This window comes from Condylura cristata, unplaced genomic scaffold (genome assembly GCF_000260355.1).
Source record: "Condylura cristata isolate star-nosed mole 26May11 unplaced genomic scaffold, ConCri1.0 scaffold00013, whole genome shotgun sequence".
NCBI classification, from domain to species: Eukaryota; Metazoa; Chordata; class Mammalia; order Eulipotyphla; family Talpidae; genus Condylura; species Condylura cristata.
In genome coordinates this window covers 40,505,569-40,522,247 of record NW_004567114.1, presented here as the reverse complement: position 1 = coordinate 40,522,247, position 16,679 = coordinate 40,505,569, and the positions used below count along the sequence as shown (strand labels likewise).

Here is a 16,679-nt window from a genome sequence, read left to right as displayed (position 1 = left end):
CTGCCTAGCATGAGAATAACATTTTCTAGCTAGCCACTCAGCTGCATTCTTGCTAGTATGGTTCAAGCAAAAGTAAAGTATCCTCATTGGAAAGCTTCTTTTTCTCTTTTTTTTTTTTTTTTTTTTTTACATTTCAACTGGCTCTGATCTCAGACCCTGTGCTGATTTAGAATGAAAGAAAAGAACAGAGAGTCAATTAAACAAAAGAATTCTGAATCTCTGACTTCAAGGAGCTATACCTAGCTAACACAAATAATTTATAGTTTTAGACTTCTACAAGAAAGTAGATAAAATTATACTTATTTATATCAGATTTTAGGAGATTTTCTGTGACTACCAACTTCTTATCTCCAGTACCTGACAAGCCTTGGGGAATATGGGAGGTTAGCTTGTCTTCAGGATTTTGATCTCCAACACTAAAAGCTCAAAGACAGTGGAACAGCACCCAGTATTTATTGAATCTTGAGTTTAGAGTGGGTATAGGACACACAGAGAAGAGACTTTCAATGCCGTTTGGAGATGGAAGGAAATAAATTAAATCTTAAATTTAAGAAAGTCAGAAGGTGAATGTGCATCTCTTAGAAAATCAGCAAGCATTTTTGTTTACGAATAACAATCATAATGTTCCCTTAAAATAATAGAAAAAAGTCCGATATAGCCCTCACTTCCTGTGATCTAAACTGAGGGAGTCCTTGAGCTTCTGAATCATTGTTCCAGGTCTCTCATCTCTGTCTTTGCTAAACTCAGCACTCTGCTAGTCTAGAAAAAAAGAAACACGTTGGCTGAAAAAAAAAAAAATTCAAAATGGAAAAAAAAAAGCATCAAAAATGAAGGAAAGCTTGAGAACTAAGGAAAGATGGAAAATGAACAGCCCAGGATGTGAGAATGCAGGAAATACTATCATTTCTGTAAAACAAGGATAAACTAGAAATAAAGCAAACACAGAAGATAGTGAAATTGTAAAGGGAAAGGAAAAGCTAGAGTGTGAGGCAAAAGGAAAGTCAGGGTAAGGAAAATCAGGTGAAGAAGGAAGCCAGCTAACCTAAGACAGTAGGACATACCCAGTTGAGGATTAATATGCCCAGAAAGAAAATAAAAGCCAAAAGAAAAGAAAAACCAAGAGTTAGCTCAATGCCTCAAGAAATATTAGGCGGCTATAGAAATGCATGTGAACAGGAGGGAGATAAGAGAATCTAAGACAGAAAAGGGGAGGATGAAGTGAAGAAAACCAGATAGAAAGTGAGTAGTTTGGTGTCGATGCAATAAAGTTCACAAGACCACTTCCAGACAAAGAGCCCAAGGGAACTCAGGGATGGTGCCAAGACACACATGGGGCTTTGAAAACATTCCTTTTGGTACTGACTCTGGCTGAAGTTGCCAGGCCCTATACTTTAACCTTATGCTGGTACTTTTGCATTAGGTATCACTCTTTTATCAAACTTAGCACTCTATTTCAGTAATAGATTTTCATCCTTTACAAAATGTTGATGGTGCTTTGTAAAATTAAATCAGAAAGAGTCTGCAGAGCCATAAAAATAAAATACCATAAAGATGCTTTGTAAAGATGCACATTTCAGTTAATGGAGAATGAGAGGTATGGAAAAAATAGATGATTAATAAAAGAGTAAAAGAGCAAAGAGCGCAGAGTTGAAATTGGAGGAATCGGTGGAGTACTGTTGAAGATTAGGTTGAGCTGTAAATTAGACAACTGAGAGTTACTTATAAAAGACAAAGTTAGATTCTGATGTGTAAAAGAAATGTGGGGTGAGGCAGTTCAGTGTAAACTTAATGACTGCTCAGGAACTGAGGCTTCCTCGCCCTACCATGTGTTGCTAGAGCTCAAAATCCAAAATAACAACTAGGGATCTAGGTTTCACATCCTGGTCCTAGAAGAAAGAGAAAAAGCACCTGCTAGTTGTCATTTACAGAAAATTCCAGGCTGCCAGTGCATGACACCACTGTACACGATGCATGGCTCTAGCCCCATCCATAGCTACATGAAAAGCTGGAAGCCTAATGAGACAGATGCTGGCTAGGTAGTCAGGGTGGAGATCCATGGAGAATGAAGTGAACAACAACAACAAAAAAAAGTATAGAAAATGGAAATTTATAGGACCCATGTCTGTGAGCATGAGACCTGCCTGTCAACTGGAGATAGTCAGAAAGTGTTTGATAAAAAGAGGTGCAGGAGGGAAGGCATTAATGATCTTGATGTTTTGGGGGTTGTGTATCTTAATCTCTAGCAAGTTCCTTGTATTTCTAGTTGAATATGTGTTAATCTTTAGCAGGGTACCTCTCCCTGCATATATTCAACCAAAATAGGCTCCTTAGCAAGCAGTCTTTAGTATAAAAGACCCTAGACATAAGTGTTTCAGGGTTATCAATTTTGGTACCCCCTTTCTCTATAGGGTGCTTTCTATTTCCTTATCATTAAATAAACTCTAAAACTCACTCTTCAAATTCAGTGTCCTCAATTTTTGTGACATGAGTCAAAAGACAAGAACTCACTGCCACCTGGCAACATTACAGGCTATCTTGATGAGCAAATCCTTACATCTCACCCTGCTAAAACCTGATGGTTTAATAACTGGGAAAAGAATAAAAAGGACTTTTGGGAAAATGGTTTGTCCCATAGTGAAATAAAATAGTCAATTTTCAGGTTTGTGGTGTTATTAAATATGATTAGGTTTAAATCCCATTAGAGCAACATTAGCAAGCATTTCCATTAAAATAACCTGAATAGAAAAAGAAAGATACTAGTATTTAGGAAATATGCTTTTATTGTAATTCACTCTCTGCCTAATGTGAAGAAGCAACACTGAGGTGACATAATAGAACACTCAGCACGAGGTTATCCAACTTCCAACAGAGAATTTATTTTGTTATTTTTCTGTAGTAATATTTCTGTAACATCATTGCTCTTATATGGCCTTAAATAAAATCAATGTTGACTTAGATAACTTCAGAAAATGTCAAAACCTGAAGCGTAGTTCAAAGATAGAACTGGCTGAATCCACAAAAACTAGATTGCATAGCTGCTACAAACTTAATAAGGACTTAGACCTGGACTGTGCTAAGGTTTTTAGGTTCTTTCCTAATTAATGTTTAGTGAATAAGGACTTGGGAATTGCAGCTAAGTTCTGTCAGTTTCTAAACACTCAGAGAAAAATCTGAGTTTTATCCCAGACTTATTTGTACTCTGAAAGAAGATCCCACAATAGTAACAAAACAAAAAATGCAGAGAGAGATAAATCCAGAGGAAAAGTAAGATAAACATCATCTGATCTCATATAATTATCTGGGTGATTTGCCAACATACCCTTTGGAAGCTAAATAAAGCCAATTATAGTGTGCCAGCTCGAAAGTGTATCAAGGAATATCTATAGCAGATGATTATGAGTAGGCAGCATTCATTAGAGTTTTGAAAATAAAGGTTCTCCTCTTACTCTACACTAATATCAGAAAAATTACAGAGGAAATCTGTTCTTTTTGAATTATTTAATACAACAAATAGAATTGTGAGTGGCACAGGACTCCAGATCATACAAGTTCAGTTTTTAATAATTTGTATCAGTCTACCACAAATCACAGCAAAAACGAAGCTGTTTCCAAATCTAATTTTATTTTAAAACCCATGATTTTCTCACAAAATAAGACTTTAAATTGAAATTTGCCATACTCTAAAACACCATAATTTTTCTAGTATTCCAAGAATACGAAGGATCACAAATGCTACTAACAATACTAATACTAACAATATAAAAAATATCATTTTGCAAATTTAAAAGATTTTTATGAGTTACAGTTCTATCTGACATAAGTCTAAAATATAACAAAGAATTTCTCATTGTGTGTGATGAAAATAAACAGTGTAAGGGAGCAATAAAGAAAAGTTTTTGACCATCAACAAAGGGGCTTCTCACCAGCCAGAGTATCAAACAGTGAACAGGCAAACCACCACAATAAATGTGTTGGAAACAAAAGAAAAATATGATGAGGACATGACTGTAAGGCATACTAAATATGCCTTATAGCAGAGAAGACCTGAGGGTTTCTGTTTTTTTTTTTTGTCTGTTATTGTTTATTTTGGCTATGATTACTCAACTCTTATGAGCAAACAGCGAGCAGTTTATATTAATTTAGTGCTTCTCTTTAAGAGTGTCAAGCTTCTGATATGTACATATGCAGTCGACAGGGTCTGCTAACAATATTTCAAACCAAAAGGGACAGAAGAGGGTATAGCTGTGTGTAAATGCTTATAAATAAAATATTATGGGCTAATGTGGATAGCATTGTGAATGGGATTTTATTTTGTAATAGATATTTACCATGGACTTCAATCAGTAACAGAGTTTTATTCCTTTCAAAGTTTAAAAATGATTTCATTATTTTAATCCCAGGACAAGATTAAAAGGGAAGAAAATTTTTCTCCCTATTCTATAGCTCCAGTTCTCCCCAACTGTGTGACTCTGTGCTTTGTACAACTGGGATCCTTCTGACCTGAAAGTTCTTTTTTCCCTTCAATTATTGTCTAGATAACTCCCTCTGATCCTCCAGAAATCATTTCATTAGAAAGCCTTCCTTCTCCCATAAAGCTCTATTAGACTGGCCTCTTTGTTGCCATAGCATCCTGCAATTCCTTCTATGAGAGTACTCATCACGTGATATATAAATTAGCTATTTATATGTTATAGCAGATAACTGGTTTCCTGTCAGATTCTCTCAGAGTCTCTTTATCCTCCTATATGTACAGCCCCAGGATTCTCTGTTTCTCAAGAAAGAAAGGCTTTAGATTGTAGAGTCACATTCTCAGAAGCAGAATGTTGGAAATGCTTGGGAGTATTTTTCTACTAAGTAGTCCTCAACCAATGAATGATTAAAATAGATAAGAAAGCCCAGGTGCCTTATCTCCAATCAGGACAGATTCTGAAGTATAATGTATATTCCAGACACCCTTTGCAGGGTCAGGCTAAGGTTAATCCCCTAAATATAACAACCCTACCCTTCTTCCTTTTTTTTTTTGCTTTCTTGCTACATTAACTTTTTTTTTCCCTAAAAAAAAAAAAAAAAAAAAAAAACCTTCCTTGATAAATCACTTGCACAGGAGTCCTCATCTCAAGCTTTAGTGCTATAGAACTAGAGCCATAAAACCTTTGTCTATAATAAACTATATGCTATTACAGCCAAAACTATTCTTGATAGCAATTTCTCCACCCCAATATACTAGCTGGGCCATAGTAGTCACTGACAACCTCATTAATACTTAAGCGGATCCCTAGCACTGTAATTTCACCAACAATACAAACATAAACAAAACCCCACGCCCATAGAATAGCCATGAGTTTCAGCTTCTTGCAATGCCGATAATTTAATTGATATTTCTTTATATGATTATTGAATGTACTCTTTGCTATCATTCTGAAATTTGGGCAGAGAAATAATTACTTGAATTCTCTAATCACTGGTGGATTTCTATTAATCCACCTAGATATGTTTTGCCCACTACTTTTTATAAGCACAGGATTACATTTTGAACATGGTGATTGAAATTAGAGGAAGATCTTGAATAATAAATCTGTAGTGACATTTTCTAAATTGTTAATAAATTAGCAGTAATGTTACAGAGAAGAATCTCCATAGAAAAGGGAGGAACCATGTTTCCTATCCCACTTAATGTAGAACAGAGCTGAGTAGGAAAAGGGAAGCTGGAGAAGACTTGACAGAAGGCACAGGAGATACGTGCAGCAGAGAGACTGTGAAAGGCTTGCTTGCTTACTTACTTCTAGGCTTTGGACTTACACCAGGGACTGTGGGAACATGGAGGGAAACACATGGAGGAGAGACAGGTAGAGATGCTTCAAAGAGACATAGTGAGAGACTCGTGGGGAGGTTGACAGTGGCAATTATTACCTTAATTTCTACTTTGATCTTACTCCTATGGGCTCAGATTTGCCTGACCCTTCTGCTTCTATCCAACGGGTCCCCACCAGAAGGTGCATGAGACATGTGGTAATTTGAGACATGTGGTAAGTGTTCAAGTCTCAGCACTCATGGTTTGGGTCATCCCTGTTTGTCTGGGTATTTACCCCTGAGCAGATGGGTAACTAATGTTTATTTTTGAAAATTGTTATCCTTTCTCTTCTACTCCCTCTATGCAAATTAATCCCATTAAGGTTATTTCACAGGGGCTCTCTGGTGGTGTAGGTGTTAATGTCTCAGTGTTGCCAGCTATTGATAGCCACTGTGGCATGAGATCAAATCCCAGCCTGGGAGCTGACCCACGTGACACAGCAGATCTCTCCTGTCTTTTCCTGCTCCCCTCAGCAGTGTACATCAGTAGATACATCTGTTCTGTTCCCCACTCTGTCTCTGGTGAATCTTCTCACCCCAGGCAACTCTAGGCTACACTCCAGTTATTGTATAAATAAATAAATAAAGATAAATCTGTAAAAATAAGTTCTTTCACACTAAGAGACTACTTTTTCTTTATGTTCTGGATGGCAGAATCCCTTTAAAGGATGTTAGTTGGGTATCCAGGATAGCCCTCAGACTGCACACTAATAGTAATAGGGGGTAAATAACTTTGATAAAGGCAAAGTGAATTTACAAAGATAAATTATTCAAAGGAACTTACAGTATTGGAGATAATAGCAAAAATAGAGACAAAAATATAGTTAAGAATTAATTTATCAGAAAAACACCCAAAATGTGGAATAGACAGTCTGTTAAGTGAGTTCTGGAAACACAGCTGGTATAAAAGTACCAAAATCAGTGCTGAATATATATATTGAATATAAAGATTTTACTTCATTTTCATTATAATCTAAAATTTTAGGGATTATAACATTTTATATTACCTGAGAAACATAGGGGATAAAGGTAAAATGAATTCTCTGGTTTTTATAAGACAAATAGGAAGGAGATCTGCTGAGAGGCTTTTTACTGGACACTTCATTCTGTCTTAATCCCCTTTGCTGGTTGCTACTGACTTCCCCAACCACCAAATGACTCAGTGCTTTAAAGTTTAGTACTTTTCCATCTGCACTCACTTCCTAGGTCATATTTAGCACTGTAAATACTATTTACAAGCTAGTTAACACCTCAGTGAGTAATTTGGAGCTCAAGCCTCCCCTTCTGATTACCAATACGCTGCTACACCTTCTACTCTCTATCTCTAATATGATGTCCAAAATATGTTCTCCATTCCCCCTTCCAAACCAGTTCTCACACTATTTCTCATTTCAGTTAATGACAATTCCATCCTTCCAGTCGTACCACTGTCACCTTGATGAAATGAGAAATGTCATTAAAAACACGTAATACTAATATTAAGCTCTCACACACACAAGCATTGTGACAGACAATAAAATTTACTTTATAACTTGAAATTGTAATATTGCATGTTTTATTAGGATACCCCAAAATCATATCTAAGTTTGATGACTCATGAAGGACTCACAGGACTCAATATAAGGGTCAGATTCACGACTATGATACACGGTGTGAAAGATTCAAGGCAAAGTTAGCAAACAGGAAAGGGGTAACGACAAAATTTCACAAAAAAAAAAAAAAAAAAAGCACAAGCTTCAACAAGGTCTCCCTCCCTGGAGTCACACAAAATATACTTAATTTCCCCAGCATGAAATTATGGCAACACATAGAAAATAATGTCTATCAGGAATGCTCATTGAGACACAACATTCAACATTGACTGGGGTCTGATTACACACACACCTTCTGTCCTGCAAATAAAACAATTCAAACTTCCAAAGTAAAACTTACATAATATTGTTTGCAAAAATAATCTAGGCAAAACATCCCATACTTATCAGTTAGAGAATGGTGGAACCCTCCTCAAATCCAAATTCCAGATGTCAGCAAAGGGCAAGCCTTGCACAAGCAGGCCTTGCTAAGGATAGCACCCTCAGGTGTGCTAGGTTTGTGCTTTTGACACACATGCGCAACTATAGTAGAAATGTTGTGTGGGCATTCAGGAAATTTCTTTAAAATACAAGGGGAGGGCCTCCCCTGGTGATGCAATGGCTTAGGACACAGAGCTGCAAGCTGGCCACAGCAGCTTCAGTGCAAATTCAATCTCCTACCCTGGAGGTGACCCACATGGCATGGCAGACCTCTCCTGACCCACCTGCTGCTCCCCTCAGCAGTGTGCTTCTTTGATCTGCCTGTTATGCTACCCACTCTGTCTCTGGTGAAGTCTCTCACCTCTGGCTTGTAACCCAGCACTGTATGAATAAACAAATAAATATATATATTTTTAAAAAGTCAGCATTAAAAAAAAGCACTAGGGCATGTGCCCTTTTTTCCTTTCATCTTTCTTCTACCTTGCCTCATGAAATACAAATGTGATTCATTTGAATTTGTATCCAGGATTCATAAGAGAGTGTGGGCTAACTCCATAAAAGCGATAATGGTAGGCCTTTGGCTTTTTGTTTAAGATTTTTTATTTTATAAAAACTGGGGTGTAGGCCAGAGTTATGGGGTAAAAGGATTCACCAGAGACAGAGTGGGGAGCAGAACAGGCAGATCTACCAAAATACACTGCTGAGGGAAGCAGTGGGTGAAACAGGTGAAGTCGGCTGCATCATGTGGGTTAGCTCCTGGCCAAAGATTGAACTCAGGTCACAATGGTTGATGATAACTTGATATCACTGAGACATTAAACTCTGCATCACTAGGGAGGCCCTATAAGGATGCTTCATTTGGCATCATAAAGACAACATTCTCAATATCCCAATATTCTCAATATCTACTCTTATTTTCTGATACAGATATAATGCTTCCCTTGTTTAAGCTGTAATTATTTAGTATTTAGAAATTAGCAGCCAAATATGGTTGACTTAAATATTAAATTAAGAAAAATAGAAATCCATTTTTTAATATTTGCATATCTTATGAATAAAAGATCTTCAGTTTTTCAAAAGCAAAATAATGAAAGTAATACTCTTGAGCAGATGACTTAAAAATATCAAAAGACATAAACTGCGCATATTGGAAACACTATAATAAAGTAAGCTAAAATATGAGTCTATTGACTAAGAAAGAATAAACTGTTGGTTAAGAGTTAAATCACTGAACTGGACCTTCATAACTTTGCCATCAGTATTTCATTTTATGAAGGACAAGATAGTATAAAGACTCATATATATTACAAAAACACTCTGATAACTTAAGAGAAAAAAAATATGGAGGGATAATTAATTTTCATCATAATGTTCCTTCCAAAGGACCCCCAATTTAAAATTAGCACTTTATATCTAATAATCAATATTATTTTATTATACCACAAATTTAACAAATTAACACTATTTTTTCAGTGTTGCTGCTGAACAGCTTTTCATCTTCTTTCTTGTGGGTTTCTTATGGGAATTGTTTGCCATTATTCCCAATCTTGTTGAAAGTGAACAGTAATTTCTTTAATGATTTTTTATAATAGAATATAATCTAAATTAACAGTATTGCAGACACTACAGAGTATTAGAAATGTAATAAAAAATAAATTGCTCTGTTCCACTCACTCTAAAAAGCATTCTACTAAATCCACATTTAAATTTATTCATATGATAACCAAATGAACTTGTGCAATTTAAGGCATAAAAAAAAAAAAAAACCACAAGCACACTTACAGAAAAATGAGAATGTCTTTTGGCATATAGACTTGACAGAGATGTCTGTAATTAAGGTATTCTGGTATTCTCCTAACAGATAAATAATTCAGTGAAATTCTATTTCATGTCTTCTAATCATTCATCTAAAATCTTAAATAAAGTTACATTATGTTGGCCAAGACATATTTTAGAGCAAATTGTCTATCCAGCTGCATTTTTCTGAGCCCTAGAGCTGGAAAGAGAAATTAACATCTCCAATTCCTATCCATGCACTTTAAATCCTATGCAAAAATATTAAAGCAACTTGTAGAAAAGCAAGGACAAGAATAACACATTTTACATTTTGTGAGCACCTTGCAACCTTCACAAGTGCAAATGACCTCTACTCATAATCGCTGAAGTGCAACTTAAACCTGATGTAACATCCAGATGACTGAAAGTTATCAACATGGAAATATGCCAAACTAAATTGAGGCATCAGAAACAATATTTAAGAAAGAAGACACATACAAGTGACTTAATTTCAGGACCCATGAATTAGAGCATCAAGACTATGGCAATGTTGTAGACATTTGAAATATTTTAGCTCATAAAATGAGTGTTTGGCTTACATATTACAATAGTTTATATGTTACTTGTTTCAATTTTGAATAAAGCTTAGGAAAGGATGAAATGAGAACTAACATTGTTTTAGATTCTGTACCAGACACATTTTTAAACTTGTCTTTATAATTCTAAAAAATATATATTTTTAAAAGTAAATATTACCCTTGATTTGAAGATTACTAAATCAAGATCCAGAAATATATTAACACAGCCTAGAATTGGCTGTGTTAGTATTACCGAGAAGCTACAAAACTTATTGCAAAATTATCAATGAGCAGCATAAACTCTAATTATTCAGTGGAATTAGCATTTTAACATTCTCATCTAACTAAATATTACCAGTTCATATGCTTAAATGTTTTTTAGTCCTGTGATTTTAATAAGAATGATAGAGAATAGGATGTTATAGGCCTGGAAAAAGAAGCAACACCTTCAACAAAGTGTAAAGAACCAGAAGCCATATTTTGCTAAAAGGAACCTTTTAAGGAAATACATGAACTATGCATAAGCTATTCTTTAAGATTAATAAACACTTTAGTGATTCTTCAAGTAAGCACAGAGTATTTAAAATATTCATGTATTTACATTTCAATAATTATATGAAGTTTAAAAATCAATATTTGCTGATTTATAGTAAATCATATCACAAATTCATCTATCCACTGAAAGATCATACCACTATCTACACAAAAACTCATGAATACTGGGGCCTCCCTGGTGGCGCAGCAGGTTAAAGCACAGCACAAAGAAGCTAAAGCCACTTCCACATGCGTTTGATCCCTGCCTGCCCCGGAGGTGACCACATGGCGAGGCAGACCTCTCCTGACTCACCCGATGCTCCCCTCAGCAGTGTACTTCGTAGATCTACCTGTTCTGTACCCCGCTCTGTCTCTGGTGAATCCTCTCACCCTCTGCATCTCTGGCCTGTACCCCAGTTCTGTACGAATAAATAAATAAATCTTAAAAAAAAAACTCATGAATACTTAGTTCTATGTTATAAGTGAGATTTATTTCACAACATATTGAAAAACTAAACTTTCTGTCAGGTAAAAATACAAATGAGGTATTTAAAAATTGATATATCAAAATGTATGTCAAAATATAATGCTTATAAGAAGTATTTGTTTTGACCCCTCCCTACAAATACCATTTGCAGGTCAGCAAATGTAAGGACATTTAATTTACACCAGAATAGCATTAGCACCCTTAATTTTAAAGAAAAAAATCAGACATTGCACATTCTGCTCATTGTCTGCTCTTTCATGTTTCACTCTCAGTTGTGAATATTCTCCATAGGATGTGTGAGATGAGTGATTTGGGGTATAGTATTAAGTGGGACCTTAAAGTCAGGCTGGAAGATAAAAAACAAGCAAAGATTGCAGATTGAAAACACAAAAAGGTGCTTCTCTAGAAGACATTCATACAGAGGTTCACCTAAGGAAATCCACAATGTTCTTTACCCAAAAGACAGTATATTGACAGAAAAGCATAACTGGTGTTTAATTTGGATTCACATTCATTGATTCCTGAGAAAATTTCACTTCCATCCCTAGGACTGAGGAGAATTCAAGTCTTTTTAAAATCAGGAAGTAAGGGGTCTTTCCAACTGATCTCATTGGTAGCCTCATGCTCTGAGGTCAGGTGCTTGTTGAAAGCAGGAGACACAGTTGGAACTTGTATAGCCCACCACCTGCTAAACTATTAAGATTGTAATTCCTAAAGGTTTCTGCCTATCAGGCCTATTCAAATAAAAGCATGATAAAAGGTACTTTTTAAATATAATTTTCTTTGTATGCCTTCACTTCACATACTTAGGTAACCACTACAACCCCATAGATACAGAGATACAATAGCCAGTCAACCGTAATTACTGAGTATCACCCCATAAATATGTGTGTAAACATATATGACATAAATTGATTTAATATATAAAATATTTTATATGAGTGCATTTCCATTTTTTGGAATGTGTGTATATCTGTGTATGTGTGCATGTCCATACATATTATATGAATCTATAACCATAAATCCTCTGGTGAAATGTGAAAACAGATAAAAGACCATGAGTAAAAACTATCTCTCAATGATCAGTTAAAGTTTAGGAATATGAGAAACTTTATTATCTTCAATGATTTTCATATATTGTATACCTTAAGCAAACAAAACTATAAGGACCTAAGAGCTCACTAAATGTGCCTCTACCAAGGCTACTTCTGTCTGATGCTGGCAAACCCTAAGGTATTAATACATTCAAATAATCAGTAATTTTCAGTATGGCCCACAATGATAATATGAAACCAAAAGGAGAAAAATGAATACTGAACTTACCAGGCAATAGAAAGTGACATACATTCCCAGATGTCCCAAGATGCCACCATGACACTTCATAAAAAGAATTTTGCCTATTTTAATTAACTTAATAGTTCACTATTTCAAGAATGATGTAACCTCATTGCAACTTTTACTGAAAAAGAGGAATGTAGTTCACATCAATCTTTTAATAATTAGAAAATACTGGATTACTTTTATTTGTCCCCTACCATACTTTTGATCGAAATGTGGATATGATTTTGTCACATCAGTTGCTTTATATTTATATACTAAGCATAGTTGTCATTAAGAATTTATTGTGTGTATAATTATTTGAACATGTAATTATGATTTCTAATTACATAATTATAGGGTATATTGAAATGATAAAAAATTTCATTATCTTGGTGATTTTTGTAAGAATGCATATTTATCAAGTACTCTAAAAGTAAAAAGTTTAAGAATCCAGTACATACTCCTTCATTAGTTGTTTACTTTTCAAAGTTAAGATTTAAGAAGGAAACAAAGAAAATTACATAAATATTATGTATCTATTAGAGGAGATGCCATGTTCCCTGCCTCACTCACTTATATGTAGTCACCTTGGACTAGTTATGGGGAACTAGGGAATGAAAGTGGGAGCTAAGTAGCCAGGTGAAGAAATAAAACAAAGGTCAGTGGGCTCGGGGAGGAAGACATGGGATCACTCTTGTTCCTGCAGCCTAACTTGCACCAAGTACCACTGGGATGCAGAAAAGAGCCCCATGAAATAGAGGAAGTAGACACCAGAAGAGACACATTAGTGACAGACACATGGGAGGCTGACGATAGCAGCCCATATTTGATGTGGTATCTTTTTGTTCCAGCTTTCTGGGACCTGCTTTGGAACCCCTTGCTATGGTTACCTGCCTGGAGGTACCTTAGGACTCAGTGGCCCTGCTTCTGGTCAACCCTCTTTGCTAGACATTTGCTCATGAGGGGAATCGGTAATTATTAATAAAAATATTATGGCTACTCCTCTCCCTCTAGGCATATTAATTCTGTTAAATGTTTTTCATGATAAGAGCATCCTGTGCTTTTGTGGGCACAGATGGCTAGATCCCTTCAGCATATGTATGTTTGGGGTCCTAGGGTACCCCTTGGTTGCACACTAGTTATCCATACAAGGCCATAGAATGATTTTGCCTTACTGTATACTATGATATTCCAAAATGTCTTTTTGCCAAAGCCAATTCCTTGAATTACTTATTCAATGTATTCATTTATAATGCATTTAGCACTTGAAAATTTTGATTAGAAATTTTTTAATGCATTATAGGAAAATAAAAAAAATTAAATGTTCTGAAATAAAAGTTTTTGTAAGCACTAATATTAGAAATAATGACACAGACAACTAATAGAAATTCAGAAGGGGGGGGCCTCCCTGGTGGCACAGTGAGTTAAAGCACAGCACTATGAATCTTTTCTCAGAAATGGCAGCATGAGTTAGATCCCTGGCTGGGGGATGACCCACAAGGTGTGGCAGACCTCTCCTGACCTGCTAGCTGCTCCCCTCAGCAGTGTATTTCAGTACATCTGCCTGTTCTGCTCCCACCTCCCTATGGCATACAACACAATTCTTGTATGTATAAATAAATGGAGATAAATATTTTTAAAAAAATGTTATATTGCTCTTAATGTGCTTTTTTTCAATGTGCAAGATTATTTGGGTGATTTGCAAAGGGGAAACATACTTTCATTGCAGTTATCCAAGGAAAGAAATTTACTTGCCTTAGCCCCATCCTTGCTTTTATTTGTCTAGATTCATGTTAAAAGCATTAATTATGTCACTGCTTTTCATTTCATTATACAGTCTCAGTAGCCACTCAGGAAGCCAGATGTGAATGTCCACATATCACCTCAAAACCAAGAACCTCACCTAATGCCTGAGTCCATGAGAAAGGATACAAGAGTGGAGAATTAACGGTGCGGTCAGAGAAAATGAGTTTACAAGAGAAGACTCCATTGTAGGAAGATAATGATTTTATCACCAGATAGGTGTTTCAAAGAACAAAACAAACACAATTAACTGTGGTAGAAACTGTGTAGGAGCAGTTAGTGTTTGAGGAAATTTCTAAGTGGCTAACATTGATGAAGTGCTATTTGGGGAGAGCAGGCATATGAAGAGGGCTAGATTTATTTTTCCCATAGGTATGGAAAAACACAGAGAATACTGAGTTAGGTAATGATATCTGCCCAACTGCCTCCCTAGTTGGGGGAAAGTTGGGTGATATAATGATTACCACCTGGCACCTTGCAGCATTCCATGAGTCCTGGTTAAATAAATAAATACTCTCTTGTATATCTTAAGGCCAGGAATTAAAGGACATAGTAACTTTCCACATTAGCAAAGATCAAAAGTCAACTTGTTTGAAAATATTTAAAACTGGAACCTCCCTGGTGGTACAATGGTTAAAGCTCAGCACTATGAAGCTAGTCACAGCTGCTGTACTGCCAGTTCAATCCCTGGCCCTGGAGGTGACCCACATGGCATGGCAGACCTCTCCTGACGTGTCTGCTACTCCCCTCACAGTGTACTTCATAAGTCAGCCTGTTCTGCTCCCCACTCTGTCTTTGGTGAATCCTCTCAACGCCTCTGGACCTCTGGCCTGTATCCCAGTTCTGTTTGCACAAATAAATCTTTTTTAAAAAATTTAAAACTAGTGGCCCTCCCTGGTGGTGCAGCAGGTTAAAGCACTGCACAAAGAAGCTTAAGCCACTTCCTCATGGGTTCGATCCCCGCCTGCCCCAGAGGAGATCCACATGGCGTGGCAAACCTCTCCTGACCCGCCCGCTGCTCCCATTAACAATGTCGATCTGCCTGTTCTGTTCCCCACTCTGCCTCTGGTGAATCCTCTCACCCTCTGCATCTGTAGCCTGTACCCCAGTTCTGTAGGAATAAATAAATCTTTGAAAAAAATTAAAACTAGTTAATTATGCAGTATCAGCTTTAAACAACAACATGATTCAAGATTTTTTTTTTTCCTGAGCCAGGCTATAAAACATAAAGGAGAAATTCCATGAAGATATATACTCTCTAACTTTGTTTAGGAAGTAACTCAAGCTATTAAAAAAAAAAAAAAAAACTTACAAGGCACCAGTTTAATATTTCTCTCTGACCCAGTTCTTAGAAATTTGTTACTGTGTTACCTATTAATATAACTTACTAGTGCAAACACCCTGAATATGCAGCACTTACAATTTTCAGGTTCCTATAAAAATAGCTGTTGCCTCCCCTAGAGTAAGGCAAGTTTTCCCTTCCCTACAACCTAAATCTAATTTAGACAGACTTATTAATAATTCAGAATGCCAGAGAATCTGGTGCATAAAACAGGAGTGTTCTGCAAAGAAAAAAATATACTTCTTTTTTGGGTCTGATCCAAAAGAGTAAGATCTTGATATCTATGACACATAAGTTCCCTTATAAAAAATGAAAGTCAAATCAAGCAAATTGAGTCCATTTCTGACACAATCAAATGTTTTGCAGCATGTACTACCTACATTTCATATGTAGGACTCTCAGTTCCTGCCTTTAGCGTAATTTTTTCTTTATATCATAAATTCACCTAAGAAGATGTAGTAGAAATAACTTTAAAGTAAGTATAGGGCATGTAAAGATGATTTTACATAAAAAAATATATTTTCCTATTTACATATTAAAACTTAGGAAGAGGCCCTCCCTGGTGGCGCAGCAGGTTAAAGCACAGCACTGAGAATCTAAAGCCGCTTCAGTATGAGTTCGATCCCCGCCTGCCTCCCCAGAGGTGACCACATGGCGCTGCAGACCTCTCCTGACCCGCCCGCTGCTCCCCTCAGCAGTGTACTTCCTTGATCTGCCTGTTCTGCTCCCTGCTCTGTCTTTGGTGAAGCCTCTCACCGCTCCTGAGCCTCTGGCCTGTACCCCAGTTCTGTATGCACAAATGAATAAAAAAAAAAAAAAGAAGTTGACTCCTTACGTTTATTTAAAAAAAAAAAAAAACAGGAAGAAATGCAAACAAAACTCAAGATAACTTTTCCAGAATTAGTCAGATCATCACATTGTAACACACAAATATTAACAACCTAGGATTATTTCTAAGCTACAATCTCTGTTGATAA

The 16,679-nt window shown here is 36.2% G+C and overlaps 1 protein-coding gene across 2 annotated transcripts in view; it reads right to left on the bottom strand.

Moving 5' to 3' along the window:
• MDGA2 (MAM domain containing glycosylphosphatidylinositol anchor 2) overlaps window positions 1-16,679 on the bottom strand; it is a 663,419-nt gene that overhangs the window by 276,560 nt on the left and 370,180 nt on the right. The window contains exon 1 of one of the 2 annotated variants that reach the window (XM_012724471.1): window positions 11,064-11,090. The exons of the other annotated variant lie outside the window; for it this stretch is intronic. The gene's annotated coding sequence lies outside the window, so the exon portion shown is untranslated. Of the gene's footprint in view, window positions 1-11,063; window positions 11,091-16,679 lie in introns of those variants that run through there. 2 annotated transcript variants of the gene reach the window in all.